At 42.3% G+C, this 12,528-nt stretch overlaps 1 protein-coding gene across 1 annotated transcript in view; it reads right to left on the reverse strand.

The window, feature by feature from the left end:
- LOC136373305 (transcription factor RFX3-like) overlaps positions 1-12,528 on the reverse strand; it is a 215,638-nt gene that overhangs the window by 40,498 nt on the left and 162,612 nt on the right. The window lies entirely within an intron of this gene.

Below are 12,528 nucleotides of genomic sequence, written 5' to 3' on the forward strand. Positions count from 1 at the left end.
AAATGTAGAACACTGGCAACACATAAAATTCATAAAGCAGATATCACAGAACAGCTACCAATTTCTTGTGGAGTTTGGTTTAAAAACTATACCACTAACATCTAAAGCTCATTTACACTTAACAGAAACACAATATTTCCTTTTCCAAAGGACTGGTCTTCCCAGGAATCAAGTAGCTCAAAAATAAAGGTTTAATCACCTATAGAAGGGTGATTCATTTATTTGAAGACAAAGTAATTTAAATAATTTTAGCGTGTAACAAACTTCTCATGCGCTCAAAAGTTCTGAGAAGGCTATTTAAACTAAGTAGCTGAATCAGAGGAGGTTCAGACTTGGTATTAGGAAGCATTTCTTTACTGAGAGGATAGTCAAACACTGGAACAGGCTTCCTACAGAGGTCGTCAATGTCCCAAGCCTGTCACTGTTCAAGAGGTATTTGAACAATGCCTTTAATAATATGCTTTAACTTTTGTTCAGCCCTGAATAGTCAGGCAGTTGGACTAGATGATCATTGTAAGTCCCTTCCAACTGAAGTCTTCTCTTCTCTTCTCTTCTCTTCTCTTCTCTTCTCTTCTCTTCTCTTCTCTTCTCTTCTCTTCTCTTCTCTTCTCTTCTCTTCTCCTCTCCTCTCCTCTCCTCTCCTCTCCTCTCCTCTCCTCTCCTCTCCTCTCCTCTCCTCTCCTCTCCCCTCCTCTAACATTTAAGTCACAAAAATTTTATAAATGATAAAAAAAGCAAAAATACAAATAAGAGTCTTGTTTAGGGTGGTCAGATGTCAAAATCATCAGAGGTTTGCGGAGAACTGTCTCCTGTGGGAAGGGACAACACAGTCTCATGGGGGAACAAATTCTCTCCCTGCATGAGAGAAGAAAACCTTGGGTGACTGTGGAAATACAATTAGAGAGTCAAGCTGGGAGCACTGTGCAGCTCATGACAGAAAGAATAATTACAGTACAAGGTGATAGAGGATTTGGAACAAGTAACTCTTTTAATAATGGAACTAAAATGTGGACCCAAGGAAAAAATGGATCCCCTGAACCTGCTGAAGCAATAGCAGTAGGAAAAGATAATACCATTCCTATTATGAAAGCTGGACAAGAAAAATGGGAATATGTTCCCACACAGAAATGTTATTTATGAGAATAATTGGAAGTGTTGAGTTTCTCTTTTATAGAATCTGCCAGGATGGATGTTCCTCTTTATCACCATGGTCCATTTGGGAAGTGCCTTTACCCCAGGAGCGGTATCTTCAAATGAGAAGGCATTGTGCGATTCTATGACCTGGGGATGGATAAGCTCTACTAAAGAATGGAGACAGGATGATTTTACCTGCAAAGCCAATTAAGTGTGTTAACACAGTTGCATTAACTTTTCCAAAAATTGCACTTTGCGAAGAATCCAGGACCCTCGGCATTTTTTTGAATGGCTGTATGCTCTATGCCTTTCAAATACAAATATAACCATAACATCCAATGTAATCCTTAAATGCTGTATAGTTCTATTTATGGCTTAGACAGTGTCCAAGAATAGGAAAAAGTTTTATGACTATATGATAGTAGCAATACTCAAATTAATGCATCATCTTCCCTTTTCCTGTACAAGAAGGTGTCTTGGTTTAAAAGACAAATATCTGCCAAGGAAGGCAGGAACTTTCCGGAAAAGGAAAGACGACCTCTCCCTCCAAATTATTGTAACTTTGAAATTACAGGGCTTCCAGGCAAAAAATATAGGAAAAGGAAAAACCTTTTTTTACTAATATATATATATATAACAGAAAAAACAACACCACAATTCTCCCGGGTTGCAGTGTAGGATGTGCCCAAGATATGTATTCTATCACCATCTTCATGAGCTGTTGTAACCAGGTGGGGCAGTGTTTCCCTTGCCCCCTCCCTCTGGACTATCTTCTGTTAATGGCCCCATCAATGCCTTGCCGCATGACTCATAGGTAACTCCCTCCGGGAGCTATCTCTGTTTAATGGGCAGAGACCCACTGCATGACTCAGAATGATATCATCCCATTGTAAAATGCTCTGCCCAGGGGAGGAGCCAAGCATTCCCACCTGAATATAATCTGGGATTTAGGACAGCACAGAGAGCTCTTACCCACTGGATTCTCAGAGGACAAGAGCTACCAGACCTTTCTACGAGATCACTGCTTTCAACAAGACCACTTCATATGAACTGCCACCACCACCCTAACTAACAAGATGTCAAGTTGTATTCTGACTCTGTCAGAGGTCTTTTGTACTATTGCTTTTTATTTATTTTATTTTATTTTCCAATTTTTACACTTTTATTAAATTGTCTTGGAGTCTCCCACTGGTTTTGCTTTCAAACCAGTACAACAATAACAGATGTTTCCCACCCACTAAGCACCACGTTTCCCCTTTGATGTAGGTATGATCACAGTTGACAGGGGGCGCTGTAAGCTATGGTGAGGCAAAGGGTGCAGTGGCTCACTCATAGCCAGCAGGTGGTGCTGACGGGCTCTGGTGAGGCAAAAGCTGCAGCAGCTACCTCGTGGCCAGCAGGGGGAAAGGTGAGTCAAGAATTTAAGAGTTAAGATGTTAGCTAAAGGATAGAAGCAATTTATATTGATTAGTGTGGAAATACACAGGACAGATAGTAAAACAGATTTAATTAGCATAGCTGGTTTGATAACTAAGATGCCATGGCAGGAACAAACAGAACTTTGAAGATTACAGGAGATGGGATTAAACCTGCTTACAGGAAGAGGAGACATTCAATCAAATTTCTGCAAGCAAAAGATGATGTAAAATGTATTAGTTGCCTGTATGATCATTAACCTGATTATTGTAGTGGAAAATTATTAACCTTCCTGAAATGGTATATAAGCTTTTGGAAAACTTGAGTAAAATCAAATTCTGATCATCAAATCAGTCTTCTCATCTCTCTATCAATCGTCAAGAGATTAGGATTTAAGAGTAGAGATGAAGTAGAAGAGCTAATAATAATTTGATGCTTAAGCTAGAACATAGGTAATGTATTACTTGCTTATTGTATTTTGTTTGTAGAAGGAAATAAGATAGATGGACTATTGTGATAATAAATGAAACTGACTGCACCTGGACACAGAAACTAATTGGAATCAAACTGGAGAGTCTGGACTAATAATCATTTAGCTTTTGATTGGGAATTATCCCCAGTCGGGGAGGGGCTTAGGAACCCATTGTGGCAGGGATGAGAGGCAGTCATTCCTTGTTTTGTATGTAGCTTAACAATTTTTCATTGGAAATTAAACTGGCATCCAGCTTGGGTTTTTCTTTGCTGTAAGGAGTGTAAGAGGAGGTGGTATTGTGTGTCCTAAAGATGAAGGTACCCCGTGTGCCCCAGGTGTATTTTGAAGCTACTACGATATTATAACTGGGAAGCAGCACATACTGAGTATGAAATAGTAAGTGTAGTTTGTGGAAAAAACCGTTCAGTTTCAGATGTGGGGCATGGATGTTTTTGAAGAAGATTGGGAAAAGACTAAGGAACAGTGTAAGCTTGGCAAAAGGGAGTAAAGTCTCTCCTTGTAGTGGCTTAGTTGTGATTTTTGGATTTTGAGACACGGAGGTTGTGTTTATGGATTGTTAGAACTATAACAGGGGTGGCTTTTGTATGAGAATTATTATGGGTGGTGATCTGTGTATATTTTAACCTGGAATTTGTGAACTTGGTTAATTGGTGGTTAGACAGAGGAAACAGAAGGTATTATTTAGGTGGATTATATCACTGGCAATTCAGTGGCTTTGGATTGGGCGCAGCCCGTGGTAGAGAATTTAGAAATTCAAGAAAGGGTAAATGGAATAGCCTGCCTCTGTGGGCATTTTTCTGTAGCCCCTGGTGCATCTAGAGGTAAGCATTGTGCGTGGGTGCTACTGCAGTGTAGGATTTGTGCAGGACGCCATTACTGTTCTTCTGCAAGACAACAAAGTGATTGTGCTCAGTGCCAGTGGGGACAGCGCTCTAATCGAGCTGATTTTGAACTGAAGATTTTAAAGCTGGTGTGTGGGAGGTCACACTTAGTACCTGAGCAGTGGGTTGTGCGGGAAGAAAACTGGGAAAGGACTGTAAGAGCCTGTGAAGTGAGTTTTGGTTGGAAGCAAGATAAGATGCAAAGGAGATAATAGTAATTGGTGTAGAGTGCTAGTTTTTGTTAAGGGCTTTTGAGTGGCAACTGGTTGTGAGGAAAGGTAGTAGTGGATTGTTGAGTTATTGGAAAGAGAGTTTTAAATACTTTAGAGAACCCAGCAGAATTAATCAGGACTGAGTATTTTTAAATTTAGGTAAAGAACTGGGATAAGGTAAAGAAGCAATGGGAACTAACCAGAGCAAAGAGGTTCCTAAAACTAGTCCTTTTAGGATGTATCTTGACACGCTGGAAGGAACTGGTGGGTTACAGTGGTACAGAAAATAAAAAGGCCCTCGTTAAATTTTGTACACAATGGTGGCCACTTTACAGGCTAGAAGAGGGTGTCAGATGGCCACCAGCTGGGACCTTAGACTATGAGACCCTGTTACAGCAGATGCTTTTCTTAAGATGGGAACAGAAGTGGGAGGAAGTGATGTACGCCGACATGTTTTTCTCCCTTCGGAACCATCCTGAGTGGAATTAGGCCCCCCTCTGATCCCTTGGTATTGGTCCTTGAAAAGGACAGTAAGGCTAATAGAGGGAAACCCAAGCGAAGCTGCAGTACATGCTTGTGGAGGCTGTTAAGCCAGACAGTGTTAATACATACACACTCCCCTGGAGAGAAACCAGACAATAATATAAATGTGCCCCCTTAGAAAGAGAGCAGTTAGGCCAGACAGATTATAAACATAACCCCCTAAAGGGGAAACCCTGGCAAACAGCTCTCTATGTTATGGTGAGGAAATGTGTTAATCAGTTATAACCCATTGGTTCTATTTTACCCCAGCCAATTGGTCCGTTTTGGATCGTTCCCCTGATTGGTCCCTTTCCCAATTCCTCTCCCCACTGGCCAAGTTGTGAAACCCCATCCCTATCTACCCTATATAATCCCTCTCCCCTGGGACCAGGGGGTTCTTTTCCTGTGGACTTTGTGGAATAAAGAAGCTTTCCTGGACTTTGGAAAGACTCCATCCTGCTTTTACTCCTGCGTCACCTGGGGTGGAAAACGTGGCTCTGCTGCTCAGGAAGCCTCTCAAAGAGCGAACCACTTTGCACTTGAGAGTTCACCAAATAGCTGATCAATCTGCACCTAAGGGTGCACAAAGATCTAAATCACTTTCTGCCTGACAGTGCTTATGCCTCTGTCGATCTAGGTGTCTTTTTAAAGATGCTTCTAGCAAGGAAGGTGGCAGCACCTTTACCACCGGACCAGACTGCAACACATGCTCAATAAACCAGCACTGCACACACCCTGACAAGGTGTATCAAACTGAGCCACTAGAGCAAGAGCTGCTGGACTTGTTTAGACCACCCCTTGGGAAGCAAGGGGGGGCTGAGAGAAGAAGTAAATTCAGAACGGTTGTCAATCCCAACCCCCACTTCATCTCCCTTGGGAAAGACACTAGTTGAGCCATCTGCTCCCCCACTTACTCTTGAATCACATGAAACGACAAAACTATATCCACCGTTGCCCAGCAGTGACAGTGAAGAAGAAGAGCTTTCCCCAAAGGATCCTATAGCATCTCGGACCCCACAACAAACTAGGGAAATTATACAAGCACCCTTATGGGAGGCAGTAAGCCCTGAAGGAAAAGCAATGTTGGTTAAAATCCCTTGTTCCACAATGGATTTAGAGGCTTGGGGAAAGATTGCTAAACACTATCAAAGTGACCCAATAGGTGTTGCTAAAAAGTTAAGGTTTATGATTAAACAATATAGTCCAGACTAGGCGGACATCCAGCTATTGCTGGATGCCTTAACTGAGGCAAAAAAACAACTGGTTCTGAAAGTAGCTGGGGATTTAGCAGAAGATGTTTGTAGAGTAACACAGGATGATGTGAAAGACTTTTTTCCTCTCCAGGATCCACATTGCAACCCCTATGAAGAAGGGGATTTGGAAAAATTAGAGAATTATCAAGACCTTATAGTGAAAGGGTTAGAAAGGGTGATTCCTAAAACCATAAACTGGTCAGCCTTACATGCAATTAAGCAAGGCCCCTCTGAAGCACCTTCTGAATTTTTAGATTGCTTGCAAGATGCAATGCGCCACTATACATCTTGAGATCCTGAATTTGAGGAAGGGATACAAGAATTGGTGAATTTATTTTTAGGACAATCCACAGGGGATATTAGGTGCAAACTTCGGAAGATTCGGGGGCCGATGGGGTGGGATTTGGAGACTTTGCTAGATGAGGCGTGGAGAGTTTTCAGCAATCGAGAGGAAGGATATAAACAAGGGATGAGAAAATTTGTAGCAGTAGTAAGGGAAGAGGAAAAAGGGAGACGTGGACAAGGACCACCAAAGCAAGGACCACCCCGGCTAGGAAAAGACCAGTGTTCATTTTGCAAGAAATTTGGACACTGGAAAAGCCAGTGCCCAGAACGGAGAAAAGGTCATGATCAAAGAAGAGGAGACTGAAAAGGGGAGAGGGTGGTTGCTCGCGTCAAAAAAGAATGAGGATGACCAGAGGATCTTACCCTAGGGGATCCTCTGGTTATAATCAAGCTAGTGAACAAAGAAAAGGAAATTTTTGGTAGACACAAGGGCAACGTACTCAGTGTTAAATAAAGCTTTAATACCTGTAAACAGATAATTATGTTATGGTAAAGGGAGCAACTGACCAATGTGAAAGAGCATATTTTTGTAGATCACTGAAATATAAGCTTGGGAAACAGTAAGGAATTCATAAGTTTTTATACATGCCCAACGCCCCGTCAGCACTTTTAGGTAGAGATTTATTGGAGCAACTAGAAGCAAAAATAATATTCAAAAAAGGAGTAATTATTTTGGAGGTAAAAGATCAACAGTATGTGGAATTGCTAAGCCTAATGTTAATAGCCAATGAGACCAAAGCTGAAAGTGAAGAAGACATTAACAGGAAAGTAATGGATCAGGTATTTCCTGGGGTATGGGCTTCGAACATACCAGGGAGAGCAAAGAATGCACCTCCAGTGAAAATTACACTTAAAGAAGGAAAACAACCAGTTAGAGTCAAACAGTATCACAAAAAAGGAAGACAGAGAAGGGATTAGCCCAGTAATTGAAAACTTTTTGCAGATAGGGCTGTTAAAAGAGTGTCAGTCTGATTTTGACACTCCTATTTTACCTGCTAAAAAGCCGGATGGGTCATACCGAGTAGTACAGGATTTGCGGGCTGTTAACAAGATAACTGAGGACTTACACCCAGTGGTTGCCAACCGCTATACCTTGTTAACTCGTTTAACACCTGAGCTAACCTGGTTTACCATTTTAGATTTGAACTATGCTTTCTTTTGCCTTCCTCTCCATGAGACCAGCCAGAAAAATTTTGCGTTTGAGTGGGAAAGACCCAAGAGTGGGCCCAAAACCCAGCCCACACGGACGGTTTTACCCCAGGGATTCAAAAACTCTCCCACGATATTTGGAGAACAACTTACAAAAGATTTGGAATCCTGGGGAATCCCATCAGGAGAAGGACAGCTGTTACAGTATGTAGACGACTTTCTGATAGCTACTCGAACCCAAGAGATGTGTGGATTGGATGGTAAGCCTCCTAAACTTTCTGGGTCTACAGGGGTACAGAGTATCCCAGAAGAAAGCTCAGATAGTGAAGCAAACAGTTATCTACCTGGGCTACGAGGTCAGTGCTGGACAAAGAACTTTGGGGCAAGACCACAAAGAAGCAGTATGCCAGACTGCAAAGCCCCAGACAGTAAAGGAACTGAGAACCTTTTTAGGAATGATGGGGTAGTGTAGTCTGTGGATTTATAATTATGGATTATTGGTTAAACCCCCGTATGCCTTGGTTACGTAAGGAAACAGAGACCTTGTAAGAGACGGTCCAAAGATCCCTCATCTATCTGCCTCACGACCATTGTCAAGGACAGAGACTGAAACCCCTAAAAAGGACTCTAAAACCCCAACACAGGAGTTCTGGCCTGGCTGAGGTGGGACGTTTGCCAACTGTTGCCTGCAGGTGTGTTCAATGGAAAAACCTAGCATGCATTCCCATCGGAACATCAGAACCTGAGCAGAAACAGTGGGCAAGTCACGGTGAATTGGCTGCACTTGCTGATGGCTGTAGCTGTTCTGAGTTCTCAAAACAAACACACTGTAATGATTTCCCCACCTTTTGGCCAACTGCCTGTCGCTTTGGAAAGGACTATAAGGAGCCCTGAGTTAACCAAAGACTTTTGAGATCTCCCCACGGAAGAAGACAGATCTATTGGCCAAACCACGAGGATTTCGTCTCTCCGTTGGTAGCTATACCCACCCTCTCTTTTCTCGCTATCCTTTGTTTCCCTTCAACTCCTTCTATCGCATTTGATGTTGGCACTAATAAAAGTGAATTTGTTTTAATGAATACTGAAATCCCCTCTGTATTGGTTTTGCACTCTGAGATCACTTAACGAACCATCACAACTCCTGCTTGCATTAGCGGATCGTGACAGACCTCCAGTGGACGAAAGAAGCAACACGAGCCTTCGACCAATTAAAGAAGGCCCTCATGTCAGCTCCAGCTTTGGGACTTCCAGACGTGAGTAAACCATTCTTTTTGTTTTCTCACGAAAAGCAGGGGATTGCTTTGGGAATACTAGCACAAGACCTGGGCCCATATCGGAGGGCAGTCGCCTACGTTTCCAAGCAGCTGGATGCAGCAGCTAAAGGATGGCCAGGGTGTCTTAGAGCCATTGTGGCAGGGGCGGTGAACATTTAGGAAGCACACAAATTCACCCTAGGCCAGAAGATGACTGTGCTAGTGTCCCACGCAGTGTCAGCAGTCCTGGAGGTAAAAGGCGGACACTGGCTTTCCCCACAGAGATTTCTGAAATACCAAGCCATAATGGTAGAACAAGATGATGTGGAAATTGTGGTAACTAATCTTGTGAACCCAGCTTCCTTTCTCAGTGGTAGTATGGGAGGACTGGTGATCCATGATTGCCTGGAGACCATCGAAGCCACCTACTCCAGTCACCCGCATCTGAAGGACACCCCTCTCGAGGACACTGAGACCTGGTTCACTGATGGAAGCAGCTATGTCATCAGTGGAAAAAGACATGGTGGGTATGCAGTTACCACTAGCAGAGAAATAATAGAGTCTGGACCATTACCAACAAACACCTCTGCACAGAAGGCTGAAATAATTGCCTTAACCTGTGCTTTAGAGCTGGCAAAAGGGGAAGAAATCAACATTTCTACAGACTCAAGGTATGCATTTGCAGTGGTTCATGCACATGGAGCCATCTGGAAAGAAAGAGGACCATTGAACTCACAAGGGAAAAGCATCAAACATGCACAGGAAATAATGAAACTGTTGGAGGCAGTCCAGCTACCTGAAAAAGTAGCCATCATGCACATCAAGGCACACCAGAAAGTGAGCTCTGAATTAGAAGAAGGAACTGAGCTGGCAGACAGAAAGGCAAAAGAAGCAGCTAAAGGTGAGGCACCCATTGAGACAGTTGAGGCAGTCTTAATTCCAGATGGACAGATTTCTATTGAAGGTAAGCCAAGGTACAACAAGAAAGACAAGAGGCTTATTAAGAAGGAAAAAGGAAGTTATAACCAGGAAGGGTGGGCTATTACAGAAGAAGGGAAAGGAAGACTTGTTATTCCCTCTCATTTTTTATGGTCACTAGTGAAAGAGGAACATGAGAAAATGCATTGGGGAATAGATGCCCTGTATAATTATTTGAAGAATAGAATTATTGCCAGAAACTTGCAGAGTACAATAATTCAAGTGACCTGCCAATGTAGTCTTTGCCTCCAAACTAATCCCAAAAACATCCCCAAACCAAAGCTTGGGCAAACTGGGAAAGGTTATGGGCCTGGGCAGCAGTGGCAAATTGATTTTTCACAATTACCCAGGAAAGGAGGATATCGATACCTATTGCTGTTAACAGATACCTTTTCAGGGTGGCCAGAAGCTTTCCCTACCAGAACTGCCAAAGCGCGAGAGGTGACCAAAGTATTGTTACAAGAAATAATACTGTGCTTTGGAGTCCCAGCCACAATATCTTCAGATAGAGGGCCACACTTTATTTCAAAAATTGCGCAGCAAATTAGCTGCCACCTAGGCATAGACTGGGAACTTCATACCCCATATCATCCTCAGTCAAGTGGCCAGGTGGAGAAAATGAATCATTTGATTAAGCAGCAAATTGTAAGATTGGGACAAGGAGCAAAGTTACCTTCGCCCCAGGCTCTTCCGCTAGCATTATTACGAAATCAGACCAAGCTGAGGACAAAAGAAAAATTAAGTCCTTTTGAAATATTGTATGGGAGACCATATGGGGTCCAAGAAGGAACAACACTTACCCAAGTAGGGGAAGAAACCCTACACAGATATATGGTGGCCCTAAACAAACAACTTAGAGAAGTTGAGAAACATGTGGCTGGGGCTTGAAGCAGAGAACTAGATGGGCCAGTACAAGACGTACAGCCCGGGGATTATGTGTATGTTAAGCCTTTTGCGGAAAATACTCTGGAGCCACAGTGAGAAGGACCATTCCAGGTGCTCCTCACCACCTTTACTGCAATCAAGATCAAAGAGCAAAACATCTGGATTCATCATAACCGAGTGAGGAAGGCTCCTGAAGGACTTTGGAAAGCCACACTGGGTGACAATGAACTAAAATTAAAACTTACTCGGGAAAATGAACAGAGTGTGGGTAAAATGTTAGCATAGCTTAACAATTTTTTTAAAAGAGTACAAAGATTTGCAGTTGTTATGGAGAATCAAGTAGGCACAGCCTGGAGAGTTGTGGCTTTTGTGACCATCGCTACAGCCACAGCTGGAGTTAATGCAATTCCGCACGCATATAATGTGACTGGTATGTATAGGTGCCAAGGGAAAGCTTATGACTTTTACTCTTGTAGGTCTCTGTGGCAGATGTTGAGAGTTACAAATGCAACTGTTTGGGAAGGGAGAAACATCTGGGGATGTGAATATGTGTTTGTTCAGGATGGATGTCATGAATCTCACCAAGAACCTATGAAACCCATCCTAATGGGTCCTGAATGTTGTGACAAATGCTTAACCAGCTGTCCTGAGTTCAGGCTTAAAGTAGAAGGATGTTCAATTAAGAATTTTAAAATTGACTACAATATAACCCAAATTTGTATTGATCCCTGGAAAGATAAGATTAAAACAACCCCACCAACCCCGACATCAACAAAGACCGTGGTCACTCAAACTCAAACCACCTTGGAAGAAGGAACTCAACTTATAATTCCTATAATTAACAAAATTGGGCCATATGCTATTAAGAAGACAGGAATTCAAAGGCTGTTATTTAATCCAGAATGGTCCTTGAAGTGAGTAGAAATGGCAATGCAGGTGAATGCGTCTGCCATTCGATCAGAGTGTACCCCATTTCTTAGGACCTCCTTTATGGATTGGACCACCTGGCTGCAGAAGCATATACCTTATACATCTAGACAAAACAGAGACCTTACCGGATTATTAGGGACAGGGCTGGGAGTTTTGAACACAACAAATTCAGAAGTATTAATGAACAAATTAACAGGAATTGGAAGTGATATGGTTAAATTACAACAACCTTTACAATCTTCCTTATTAGCATTAGGTACTAGTTAGTGGAAGTTGTCCAAAATATTACCAGAATGGGAAAACATAGAAGAGCAAGATCACGAACTGATAATTAACACTCTAGGCACAGCTAGTGAAAACATTTCCTTGGCCCTTGGGTGTATACAAGTGCAATTGAGGATGCAATCAGTGGCTGCTTCAGTTATTAGGGAAGGAGGGGAAGGCACATTCCCTGCTGAAATTCGTAAAATTGTTTGGGATAATGCTTCTGACTTAGAAAGAGAACTTCAGCCTTGGTGGGTTTTAGTTAATTTCACCTATAACCCCGTAACAAGTATGGTAACAGCCTTTGTCTTAACTATACACAATGCATCAGTGAGCTTCATACACCCAATAGTTGCCTTAAGATTGAACCACGAGGGGACTATACTATATCCTTCCAAACACAGAATGTGGACACAAAAAGTTGAAGGAAAGTGGTGGACTATTAACTTAGAACCTTGTTCTATGAGAAAACAACTGGGGTTTATACGTGAAAGGAATATAAATGATGACAAAGATATTTGTTTGGACACAGGACAAAGCACTTGTCACTTTGAAATGCATTCAGTTAACCAGACAACCCTGCTTGTGTACATAGGTCAAAGCTGTGCATGCCTCAGAACAACATGCCCTACTATAATAGTGGACGAGCTCACTGTGAATGAAACTCAATTTAATGTGTGCATTTGTATCTTTGTCAAAATTGAAGGATGTGATTTTTCCTATCAGGCACCTGTCGTATCGCACCAACACATAAAGGCAAATTTGACTACTGTGCAAGAAATATCACCTGTGCCTATAGAGATTGTCCTGGTT

The sequence above is a fragment of the Sylvia atricapilla genome, chromosome W (assembly GCF_009819655.1).
Source record: "Sylvia atricapilla isolate bSylAtr1 chromosome W, bSylAtr1.pri, whole genome shotgun sequence".
Classification (NCBI taxonomy): domain Eukaryota; kingdom Metazoa; phylum Chordata; class Aves; order Passeriformes; family Sylviidae; genus Sylvia; species Sylvia atricapilla.